The following is a 13,124-nucleotide window of genomic DNA, read 5'->3' as shown; positions in this document are numbered from 1 at the left end:
TATGGCTGATGCAGAGAGCTTTTTTTCTTAAGAAACCACACTGAATGTTTGGAAAGACTCGATTTCTCATTCATTTTTTTTTTTATAAGATGTTGAATAATGTTTGGTCAAAAGTATTATGGAAATTTTACAGTAAAACTGTAAGTATTCAATTTATTCTAAAACCAAGATCGCTTCTAATACATATTCAAGTTTTAACTGAACTGGGAAAGAATATAACTAAAACTTGTAGATAATATATTTATGAAATTTCTGTGGAAGGTAAAAGAAGCAAGTTATGATTAAGATCAGGTAAGTGCCTGGACCAAAATTAAAATATTGGTGAATAATAATACATGTTACCCAATTTCTGTAAAAAGAGATACTGTAAGTTACATATATATATTGCATTTCTATGATTCTCTATTTTAAGTTACTTTTAAATTAACAAACCATATCATGTATAATAAGGGTGTTCTTGTTGTAATAATAGTCATTGCAGAAGATGATGTAAATGGTTCATGAATATTTGTATGATTGCTGATGGGAAACACACAGGTGGAATATATATGGAAATCAATTTACTAATATATACTCAGGAGGCTTATGTGGTTGTGCCCTTGTTTTAATGTCTATCCTTCTCAGAATATATTCCTAGGAGAATATTATTGAGACCAAATCTCATGAGTAAAAAGGTAGATGGAATTTTAAAATTAAAAACAGCTTCCATAACTGGGGAAATAACAAAATAAATTATATTTGGTAAACTATGATGCAGCTAAATTAAATATATTTATTCATATACATGTAACGTATTCCATTTAATTTAAAGAAAAAACAAGAAGGAATTGAATGTATAGCAGGACTTGGCAAAGTTTTTCTGTAAAGGGTGAGATAGTAAATGTTATACTTTGCAGGTCATAAAGTGTCCTATTTTATAGTGACTCAACTCTGTTGCTCTGTGGCAAAAGTAGCCAAAAACAATACACAAACAAATGGTATGGCTCTGTTCCAATAAAACTTATATTAACAGAAAAAAATCAGTGACTGGATTTGCCTCCAGTCCATAGTTAAGCTAGCCTCTGATAAGATGACTATTTAGATCATAAAATATTCATTAAAAATACCAAATATGAATTATGGTATATGTGACTGCTCTGAGCTGGGAAGTTAGCATTGAATATTTAAACATTCTATTAACATGTAGTACACATTTTAAAATGTGCACTTAGCATAAGCACATAGCTTAGTAAATTCACAAACTGATTAAATCCATAAAACTAACACTCAAATTAAAAAACAGGATGAATTAATATTTTCTCTTTATATCTGCAGAACTTTCCTAAATTCATATTTGTGCATATATTGCACATGTGTGGTGCAAAATAAAATACGAAAAATAAATATGCCTTAAAATATCCCTACTGAGCTACACAATATTCCTATTATTCATTCCCTCAACCTTTTTTTCAAGATTGGAAAGTATTCCGGTGAGAATTAACAGCAAATTTGTTCAGAAGATCTATTAGCAAAATAGTTTTAGTCTTTTAAGATGGATTTGGGCGACCACAAAATCAAATATTTTCTCTATTATTTGGCTACCTGTTAACCTGCCTGTAGTAAACCCATCCCTCCATCTCCTGTAACAGCAATAACTTCATGTCTATTTCCTGTAATTTTTTTTCATGGCTTCTCAGAAACATAAATTAACACTATCTCTTATTCATCTTGGATATTCAATATTTCTTTGAATTGGATCTTTCGCATAGGCTCATAAACATGATTATCTCCTGAATTAAATAAAATATTTATCTCGATCCATTCCCTAATCCCAATTTACCTTATGGATATCACATCTCATTGCTTGTTTCCTGTTAAAAAACTTTGCCTACAGTTGTCTCAAAGAGGCATAACTTGTTCATTCACTAATTCAGCTTTAGAAAATGGGCTATTCTTTATTTTTGGAGCTGACTTCTAATGTTTGACTCTGAGTTCCCAGTCTGCCTAATGACAGATAACTGCTTTCAGTTAAATTTAGTCCAATCCAGTGATTAATGAATCAATTTGTGATGTACAAATTAGTCACAGTCTAGTTGAAATTTTCCGTTTTTATTCTCTGCCTCAGGTTCCAGGTTTTATATTCAGAAGTGCGGGAGGGGGGTCGGAAGGGAATCAGGGCACCCGGCAGACAGCAGCACAGTACCTGGGAAGCGCGGCTCTTGTTATATGCTGAGACCTGCCATCCGTGTCACCCTCTTCCAGAAATAGCAAAGTCTCTGAGGCAGTCTGGAGAGTGTCAGGTAAGAGTTCCCCGCAGTCTTCTGACCAAGGCTATCTCACAGATGTGTCATTCCCTGTCCCCACCAGCTAACCTTGCTCTAAAGCGTTGGCCTGGAAGACCTCCTGGGCCCATGAACACCTACAATTCTCCTCAATTGCTCTCCTGGCACTGGAGCCCTTTTATGACTAAATACATCAAGCCAATATGCCTCTTGCAGTCCCTACACCCACGTGTTATGTACGTAATAGTCACCATGTTCTAACTGCCACCTAAGAGGTGGTGGGGGTCACAGGGTTCCTTATTTTTTAGGTGTCTTATATATTGGAACACAGGTGTGTGAAAAAAATCAAATTGCCCCTCTGTTTATCTTTTCCTATAATTGTGTTCTGCTGCCCCAGCCGGAAAGTAGGAACTAGGGATAAAAATGAAATCCATTCTTTGGGCTAAACAGATGATATCCAGTCTCCCTATCTGTCTCTTAGTTTGTTAACAACTGACCCCGCCTCTCAAAAGCCAACATGTCAATATCTTTATTTTCTGATGTTTAGCAAGTGTATGTGCTACCTCATGCATTTGGTGAACATACGTCTTGTGCTCTGCATGGATGTTGGTTTCAGGAAACAAGCAATCTAAGGCGCGTTCCTGAAGTGCCATGTTGCCTCATTCATCTACTCCGTATTTCTGTTTGTTTTCTTTACCCCTCACATCTCATTAACTTTAATGCAGCCATTGCTCTATTTTGTAACTCCAATAAAATGACATGAAATACAGGGCATACATGTCAGTGTCCCTAAATATATTTCAGTTGAATGTTCATCACTGTCTCCTCCATATTTTTCACTTTTTATAATGGAAAATTCCCAACATATACAAAGATATAGTAGTATAATAAATCTTCATGCCTTTATTACCCAGCCTCGACAATTACCAACTCATGGTCAACCTGGTTTCATATATATCTACACATGCTGTCTCCTTCCACTGTCTTATTTTAAAACAAATTGCAGACATCCTACATTATCAGTAAATACGTCCAATGAATCTCTAAGACAAAAAAAAAATCCTTTTAAATACATAATTACAAAATTATCTTATTATCCTTATACATTTTAAAGATTTCTTTTGAATCAGAATCCAAAAAGGGATATAATATTTTTGGTGATCCATCTCTTAGGGCGTTATTGATCTATGGGTTCTCTCATCTTATCTTTTTTATTTCCCTGCAATTTATTTATTTGAAGAAACTGATCACCTTCCCTCCATCTTTAAGTAATATTTTTCCTTAGAATCTTGATGCATTACTCTTTTGGGTTTCCTGTATTCTGGCCACTCCTCCTTTTTTTTAAAATTTTTTTTCCACTCCTCCTTTTTAAAATCTTAATATATTTCCACTTTGACTGATAGGGAATTACTCTGCATAGCTAAAAGGGTTGCTATCATACCCAGAATCCAAATAACAAAAAGTTGCGACACCTGGATGGCTCAGTGGTTAAGCATCTGCCTTTGGTTCAGGTTGTGATCCTGGGGTTCTGGGATCAAGTCCTGCACTGGGCTCCATGCAGGGAGTCTGCTTCTCCCTCTGCCTATGTCTCTGCTTCTCTGTGTGCCTCTCATGAATAAATAAATAAATCTTAAAAAAAAAAATAAAAAAGTTAAATGTAGATAGAGAGGAGACAAAAAAAAATAGGCTACTCAGCAATCATGAACCCAGGAATAAAAAAATTAATTGTTTTAATGGACCAATCAGCAGCACTTACTGTCAGACAAGAATATATATATATATATATATATATATATATATATATATATATATATATCTTTCTTACATGCAGATGACAAAATAGAGAAATATGTGCATGCCTCTTAACATTTATGTTTCCTTCTTCATGAAAAATCTTTTAAAAAAGTAAAAATGTGAAGCATGTTGATAAATGCTATAAAGAAAAGAATCAGGAAAAATAAAGGGATGTTTAGGGAAGAGGTTTCACTGAGAAGTTGGCATTTGAGTAGAGACACAGGTGTAATACCAAGACAGTGTTAATCTACATAAAATGTATTCCAGCCAGAAGGTAAGAATATGCTGGGATGTTTAAAGAATAGTAACCTGGCCAACCTGATAGAAAAACAATAAATGATAAGGATTAGAGATAAGAGAACCAAGAGATAATGAACAGATCAGATTTTAGGGAGGAAAAGCAGGTGCTGACTTTGATATTAAGTTAAAGATGCCTATTGAAAACCGAAGTGAAGAAATCATAGGCAGCTGGATTGTTCTTGGGTGAAGATGTAAATGTGGAAGTTGTCAGCATATAGATGTTATTTAGAGTCAAGAAATTGGATAAGTTCACAAAGTGGGGGAGAGAAAGGAGAAGAGGTCTAACAACTTATTCCCAGAGTAGTGCAGAGCTTAAAGGCCTAAGAGATAAAGAAGCAGCAGCAAAGAAGACTGAGGAAAGTTAAATAAGAAGAAAAATTAAATATTGCATTGTTCTGGAGGCAGACAGAGAAAGAGAGAAAGAGAGAAACTGATCAATTATGTCAAATGCTGTTGTGAGTTTCACTAACTAGAGTATTGAGAATTGATTGCTGGGCTTCGCAAAAGGGAGATTTTTCTTTTTTTATGACATTAAGAACAATTTCAGCAGCTTCATGACTGTCAGTGATTATTTGGAGTGGGTTCAGGTGACAATAGAAAAGGAATTGAAAAGTGTAAACATAGAAAGCTTGTTTGAAGAGTCTTTTCTACAGACAATTGAGAAATAGAGTAGTAAGTATAGAAGCTGGTGGGGTCAAATGGATTTTCATTTTAAAGAAAAATTTATAGGAATTTTTCGTATGATGACATGAAAGTTCTGGAGGAGAAAGAAAGGCTTACAATTCAAGAGAGAGATCATAGAAATTCCGTTCAAGTCCTTGAGTAAATGATAAGGAATGATCTCTAGTAAGTGAAAGCATTGACATTTGTGTTAAGCATAGAGATTTCATCCATCACAGTAGAAGAGAAGCAGACCTTGGATGCAGGTGGATTGGTTGGTGGACCTGGTGGAGGAAGCTATTCAACGTTCTCTTCTGATTGGTTTTATTTTCAGAGTGAAATAAGTCAAGATGTAAACAGAGGTTTGAGGAAACTTGGAGAACATATGTAATAATTATCCAAGAGAATGGGGAAGTAAGTGGACCAGGGTAATAGAGTGTGATTGTGAGTTATCATGTAAAGGTCACCCGTAATCAGTGATCACAGAATAACGTGTGAGCAGTTTGCATGATTGTGTGGTTTTCAGCGTGGTCAGCTTCTGTAGCTCAAGTGTAGGTACAGGAAGAGCCAGATAATTACAATGGGGGTTTTCGCAAGCACATGTGGAAAGTGAAGAAGCGGTACATGGACACAAGGAAGTTGAGGCCACACTCAATATGTGAGAATAATTGACCATAATGCTTAAACTGGGAAAGAAAGAAAATGATGTCATGGGGGGTGTGGGAGATTGTATAAAAGAAAGAAGACCAATGAATTGTCGGTCCCAATAAAATAGAAGGATTGCTGGATACTACAGCAAGAGCTCATTGGGAAAGCTGATTGGTATTGAAAATATAGAGAGATTAAAATGTTAAATTTTAGGCTAACATTGTTGAACAGAACTTTCTGTGGTGATGGAAATGCTCTACATCTATGCTCTCTAATAATACACTAACCGTTAGCCATATGTGACTATTGAAAACTGAAATACGCAATATTGATAGCTAAAATTAAATCTAGGAACTGTATTTGGTCCCATCTTCCACGGCTTTGCACACAATGCCCACTGTTTCTAGAACAGCTTTCCTTCTTTTCCTTCTTTTTTCCGCATATGTCCAGAGTGAGCCTCAAGTTTAGAAGAGACACATTGTCTGTTTCTCCTGTCCCCTTTCTTGTCGCTGAGTTAACTGCCTTTCTGGTGTGCTCACGGGGCATCTGTAAAAGGCCCTGTATTCTACTGATCATGTGTCTCTTTCCACAATTGGCCCATAGTTTTTGTTTTTGTTTTTGTTTCTTTTGGCCCATAGTTTTTGAAAAGGTTCTATTCTAATCATCCTATTCATAGAGCCTATCGTGATGCCTGGTACCTAGGAAGATTTTGGGTTATATTTGTGGAAGGAAGACAAAGAAGATAGAATCAAGGAAGAAAAGAGGAAAGGAAGGAGACAGAAAGGAAAGGAAACAGGGAGGGGGAAGGAAGGAGAATGTTCGTGCTAAGGAAAGATAGAAAAAATAAGAGAAGGAAACTACAGAAAGCTCATTATATTAAAAAAATAAAAATAAAAATAAATCTTCCTAAAATCAAAATGTGTCAATACATGTACTACGCTGTCCTGTAAAGGGGTGAGTTTGTCACTGATTCAGGTATTTAAAGAGAAAGTGTATGAGTGACTCTGGTAGCTTTATACCAGGTGACAGGCTTCACTGAATAAATTCCAAGGGCCTGGAAGATGTGATATTTCATAACTGTTTCTTGAAAACTGCCCCATTTGAATGAGAGGCTATTATACAAGTTAAGAAATTCTTTAAAAATCTTACTTTTCTCTCTTTTACTTTCCCACACTTGAAGGTAGCCATGTGATGTATATTCTTGTTTCCAATAACCAAGAATTATTGGTTATTATAACTACTAATTGGCTAATCGGAATTCAGAATTTAAGCTTTACTGGAATGCATTTTAAAAATGACATGAAGTATTAGAAAAATTAGAATTAGTATTAGAAAAATAACTGCATATAAGTTTTCTGAGTATGAAATACCAAAAATATTTTCTTAAATATATCTCTAAGATAAATTTTCTACCATTTGGATTTTACTAATTTCTGACATTAAGTTTCTTATGACTCACAAATAAGTAGCTCTACAGAGCTACTGTCAGTCAAACGTTAAAGTCATTGGAAATTATTGAATAGAATGCCAAGGAAAAGAAATTTTTTGTAAAGGTTGATGATTACACTAATTTTAACATCAGAATGACAGGCATTGGAACATTTGCACTCATAAAATAACTGAAATATCAGAAAAACATATGTTCAGGGAAACAACAGAGGGATCAAGTAGGAACAGCCCTAGATGAAACCAAGAACTTCTAAGGAACAGGCTAACTTCTATTATAATCTTTCTAACTTCATGCATTTTTAGCAAAAGTAGTCTCTGTCTCGCAGTGAGAAGCTGGAAAAGGGACTTAAAACAATTTTAATATGATAGTTTTCCATTCATTGTTTAATTTGGCGCTGTTGACCTGTTCTTAATGAGGATCATGCTTCCTTGTTGAATGGTAGGAATAGAATTGCCTAGAATGCTCTACTCTTGCTTATTCATTCTTATGATTATTGGGGTAAGTGGGTGATAGATCTGGAAAAAGTAAAAGTGCCACACAGTGCAACAGAAAGGGAAGGTCAGTGGAAGCCATTACTGTGGCATTAGCCATGACGTGTTTTCCCCAGCGTGTGTGTTCTTCTTCTTAGGGAGTAAGGAGTGAGGAGGACAACCACCTGTCATCTTGTGATTAAACAACAGTTTTAAAATGGGACTGTTCCTTGGTGGTGACCTTCATGAGCGTTTCTTAGATTTTTTCCCCTTCCCCTCATAGAGGCCAACATGCTGGTGGGACTGCAGTCAGGAAAATGCTCTTCCTTCAGGTGAGATAAGACCCTGATAAAGGTTTTTTTGTTTTGATTTTTCATTTTTTCCTCCGTGGAGAATTAGCTAGTTATGGAAAACACTCTGGCTGTATTTCAATGACATTTCTTCATCAAACATCAAAGCTACAAGGGGATTTTTTGTCCCTTTACTGTGAGAACCTGATGTGTTTCGTGAATATAAAACCCATCAAAATGTGCCCCGTGACCTATTTCCTCTCTACGTTACCAGACCATAAAGTTGCAATCTCCGCAGTTTCTCACTTCCATGCCAGTCCACACTCAGCCTCCATCAATTTGTTATAACTAACATGCAATGTGTTTTTAATTTTTTTTTAAATTTATTTATCCATTTTGTAGAGGAGGGGAAGGGCAGAGGGCAAGGGAGAGAATCTCAAGCAGAACCCCCACTGAGTGTAGAGACATTGAGGTGGACAGGCTTGGGCTCGATCCCACAACCCTGAGATTATGACCTACATCAAAACCAGTATTTGGATGCTTAACCAACTGAGCACCCAGCTGCCCAGGATTTTTTTTTCCCCCAGGATTGTTTTTTTTAAGATTTTAATTTTTTTTTAAATAATCTCCAAACCCAATGTGAAGCTCATACTTACAACCCTGAGATCAAGAGTCACAGGCTCTACTGACGGAGTCAGACAGGGACTCCTAACATGCAGTGTTTTAATCCGTCTATGGCTTTAGCAGCTTCTCTACAGATACGCATACGTCAACTATGACTCTACAGTTACAGGTACCTACCGATGTCAGAGTGGTGCTCTGCAACCTCACTTCTCTGAGGTATCAAGGAGAGTTCATTTTCAGTTTGATCAGCCTTTTCTTGTTCTGAGATTGGAAGTGATGACCTCCAAGATCTTTATACATCAGGGCTGAATTCAGAAATCTGAAAACGATTTTATCCAGCATTTCCAAATCCAAGAATTTATCTTTAGAACATCAATGTAGATATATACAAAGAAGCAGGTAAACAATTTTTATTGTGGCATTATTTAAAATAGAAATAAATGGGAAATTATCTGAAAACCAAGAAATGGTTGTGAAATAATTATAGTACAGCCAAATACAGAAATATTATATATCTGTTAGCATCAACACTGTAAGTTTTATTATATATTGTTATTGTTTTTAAAAAAGCACTTAAAAACATGATGTTTAGTATCATATCATTTACCTTAAAAATGTGTGAGTGTTGGGGATCCCTGGGTGGCTCAGCAGTTTAGTGCCTGCCTTCGGTCCAGGGCATGAACCTGGAGTCCCGGGATCGAGTCCCACATCGGGCTCCCTGAATGGAGCCTGCTTCTCCCTCTGCTTGTGTCTCTGCCTCTCTCTCTCTCTGTGTCTCTCATGAATAAATAAATAAAAATCTTAAAAAAAAAATGTGTGAGTGGTCAAAAAGTACTCAGGAAACACATTTAAGAAGAGTTACCACTGAAGAGGAGAGCTTTTTATCTTCTACTCTTTTCTATTCCATTAATTTGTTTAGTGTTAAATCTGATTTTTTTTAAATTAAGAAACTAGCATGATAAAATTGCATTATTGTGAAACTCTGGTAAATTACCTTACATTTAATTTAGCCTATACATTTATCACTCTCCTTTCCAAAATCATGCTTCTATAACAACTTAGAGCTTCCAATGTAGGTGTCCTTTTAGCTTATTGGATATATGTAATAAGACAAGTGATTGGTACAAAAATAAGCTGAATTGTAATCACTATTTATTATTTCTAAAGATATTATGAGATGAAATTTTAAATGTGAATGGTAAAAAATTTTTCAGTTAAGCTGTTTTTGAAACCAAACATCATTAAATTTTTTAATCAATCTTTCTCCATTAGAATGGAGAATTAATTAAATATTATAATATTTAATTTAAGGATTTACAGATATTTTCAGTCTGTATATCACTATAATTTTCATAGCCATGAAATGGTATAAGAATACTTCAAAGTCTGAGAGAAATCATTCATGATCTCAATTGTTATTCCTCAAATTATCATCATGCTGATCATCATAAACATTTGTATTTTAATTTTTAAATCAAGACATTTAATGAAATAGAATCATTTTCATCAAATAGTGCATATAGAGTTTATATCAACACAATATTAGTAAAAGCATCATTCACCATGGTAACCACTTAATGTGTTACAAAAGATATTATTTTTAAAACAATCACAATAATTAAAATCGTTAAATTCTTTTTTAAATGGTAAATATTGAATACCTCGACTTTAAATTTTATTTGTTTCTTGTCTTTTTGTATTTACACATAACACAGATAAAATAGGGTACTAAAACACTTCAAAGATTGAATTTTATATAAAAGTTTTCCTTAAATATTTTCAATTCAAAAGGCAAAAACCTTCTAGCTAAAAATCAGTGTTGATATATTCTATGGACATATTTATGCAAACATTTGCAAAGCATAAGCATTAGAAAATAATTTACTGTTGGTGAAATTTTGGTGAAGCATATTACAAATCACTGTTTTTCCTTTTTAGAGCATTATTACGAGAGTGATTTAACTAAGTAATTTTTTTCTAGTAGCCTGAAGGAGTAGGTTAATGGCATAATGAAGTCTTACAAAATAAGCAGTAAGATTTTTACCAGCTTTCAACAAGTTGGTGGTAAATTAACAGGTACTAATGTTTGCATATAATGTATTCAAATATCAATAAGCTATATGAAAACTTTCTTTAACTGACAGCATGCATTAATTAAGCTAAATATCTTCTGTGCAACCATCCAAGCAGGGAATATTGAACATGCAAGAATTGATGGAGCTATACAACAACTCTCTACATAACTATTTCATGACACAGGCGTGTATTTCATGTCATGTGAGGCGATATTGAAACTATGCAATGAAGTCATGGAAGGAGAGGGAACCTGAGGTTCAGAAGAAGAAGAGATCCAGAGATCAATAGGGTGTTAATTCAAGACCTGTGCTGATGAGACTGCAGGCTCAAACATCAGCATGCTTGAACTTGAACTGAATATCATAAAAGCTCTACAGGATACAGCAAAGAAGAGGCCCTAATGTATTAAGGTTTAGCCAAGGAAGCAAGATGTTGAGATATATACAGAAATTTGTAGCCCTTAAAGATATAGCAGCTGAATTAAGCCTTTTGGAAGATTTGGGGAGAGATATACTAGTAAAAGCTCTTATGCATGCATTTTTAAGGCACTCTACCAAGAGTATTTATTTCTACAATTTTATTAATAACAACTTTTGAATCTGAAGGATCTTAAATGACCAAGAATCAATAACCTATAGGGCGATTGTTAAACTCTGGTTAAATGGGGAGCATATAGACAAGAATTGGAATAAGCTGGAGAAGATGATGGGATTTGGTTGGGATGGGGTAAGACACCTAGGTTGAATCCAAGATCATTGGTAAGGAGCAACACCATATTTGTGTGTGAGAGAAGACTTTTTTAAAAGTAGGATTACCGGATCATATGGTAGTTCTATTTTTTTAAAACATTTTATTTATTCATAGAGACACAGAGAGAGAGAGAGAGAGAGAGAGAGAGGCAGAGACACAGGCAGAGGGAGAAGCAGGCTCCATGCAGGGAGCCTGACGTGGGACTCGATCCCAGATCTCCAGGATCACAGCCTGGACTGAAGGTGGCACTAAACCGCTGAGCCACCCGAGCTGCCCTGTGAGAGAAGATTTGCTATAATTTCTTATTGTATGTGGATATTGGGTCACCATGGGCCAAGCCCAAAGGTAAATCTTAGTACTGATATACACAGTAAAATTCATCAAGCTAACATTCGGTATAATAATTTCTATAAGAGAAATTTTTGTTTTGTTTATAATGCTAGCCCATTCTTTTTGACTGTTTATGTGTTAGATCCTTACACATAGAATACCACTAATTTATATTCAGTAGGAAGAGAGGAGGTATAAATCATGAGGATTTTGAAATATTTGGCAATCTGGGATGCAGTGTTTTCAAAAAAGAAAGTTGTGAAAAATTTGTATATGAAAAATTAGCAATTTCCCTTTTTAATTTAAATATATTAAATCATGTTTGATGCAAGAAGAACATCAAAAAAATAAAATAAAATACTCCTCTTATTCATTCCTCTGCTTCTAATGAGAAATCTTGACTGTAAGTAAAACAATTAGGAAAGAATGAAGAACCTATATGGAACAGGTCTCAACTTCTGAAGATATAAGGGAGAGCAAAGGTTAACTGCAGACTGATCCATGATTGCACCATCTGGTGTCCGTCCTGCTTGTGTAGATGGTGCTTTCAAGACCCAACTTGACTCTATAGTGTCTTCTATATTCCAAATTCCCAGGGAAGCACTACTGTAGTGTATACATCACTATCTGTATCTATCTAGAGACATGATAACACAAGTAGGAGTTAAGGTTAAGTTCAAAGTTAAGGTCATGGGATATACATAAGGTGGATTGTCTTTATTTTTCCCTGTATGCTATGCACTCTCAATATATTAAACTGTCTTGATAGTTTATATTTTCAGTGTACTTTATTTCATGAGCCCATATGCACGACTAAGAAAGAGTGAGATAAACTTTATGTCTAGCCTACTCAGTAGTCATCCATGCATTAATCATATTTAACCTACTCAACAGTTCTATAAGGTAGGTACAAGAACTAGTTCAGTTGAGCTAAGGACATTGATGATTAGGGAACTTTAGGAATTGTCCACATTTTAGCTAGCTAATGGGATATCTGGGACTTGACATCAACCTTGTGCCTTTATGCTTCTAACATCTAGTTTATTTCCCATATCAATTCATCCTTCACTTATCAACATAAACTGAAAGCCTGACAAATAAAAATATGACACAAGGCATTATTCAAGACACAGAATTAAACTGGAAATAAACACATTCTAGGGTCATTGAGGATAAATGTGTATCATCAAACGAAATGAGAAGACAAAAAAGAAAAAAAGAAAACACGTGGTACACTTTCTTCCATCGTGTTACAAACTGATTTAGAATTGCTTAATAGAGATTAATATTCAGAATGCTAATTAATTTTAAGTAACAGGTTGTCAATTACTCAAAAAGTATGAAGATTATTTTCTTGAAAAACAAGGTGGTAATGATATACATTGTCTTTTAGCAGTCCAAAATTGAAAAATGTCTCCAGAAATACAAAATGATGAAGTATTTTTCTCATCAAATAAAATAAAATAAAATA

This window comes from Vulpes vulpes, chromosome 3 (assembly GCF_048418805.1).
Source record: "Vulpes vulpes isolate BD-2025 chromosome 3, VulVul3, whole genome shotgun sequence".
Classification (NCBI taxonomy): Eukaryota; Metazoa; Chordata; class Mammalia; order Carnivora; family Canidae; genus Vulpes; species Vulpes vulpes.
The sequence above is the reverse complement of the archived record's forward strand: the minus strand, read 5'-3'. Positions refer to the sequence as shown.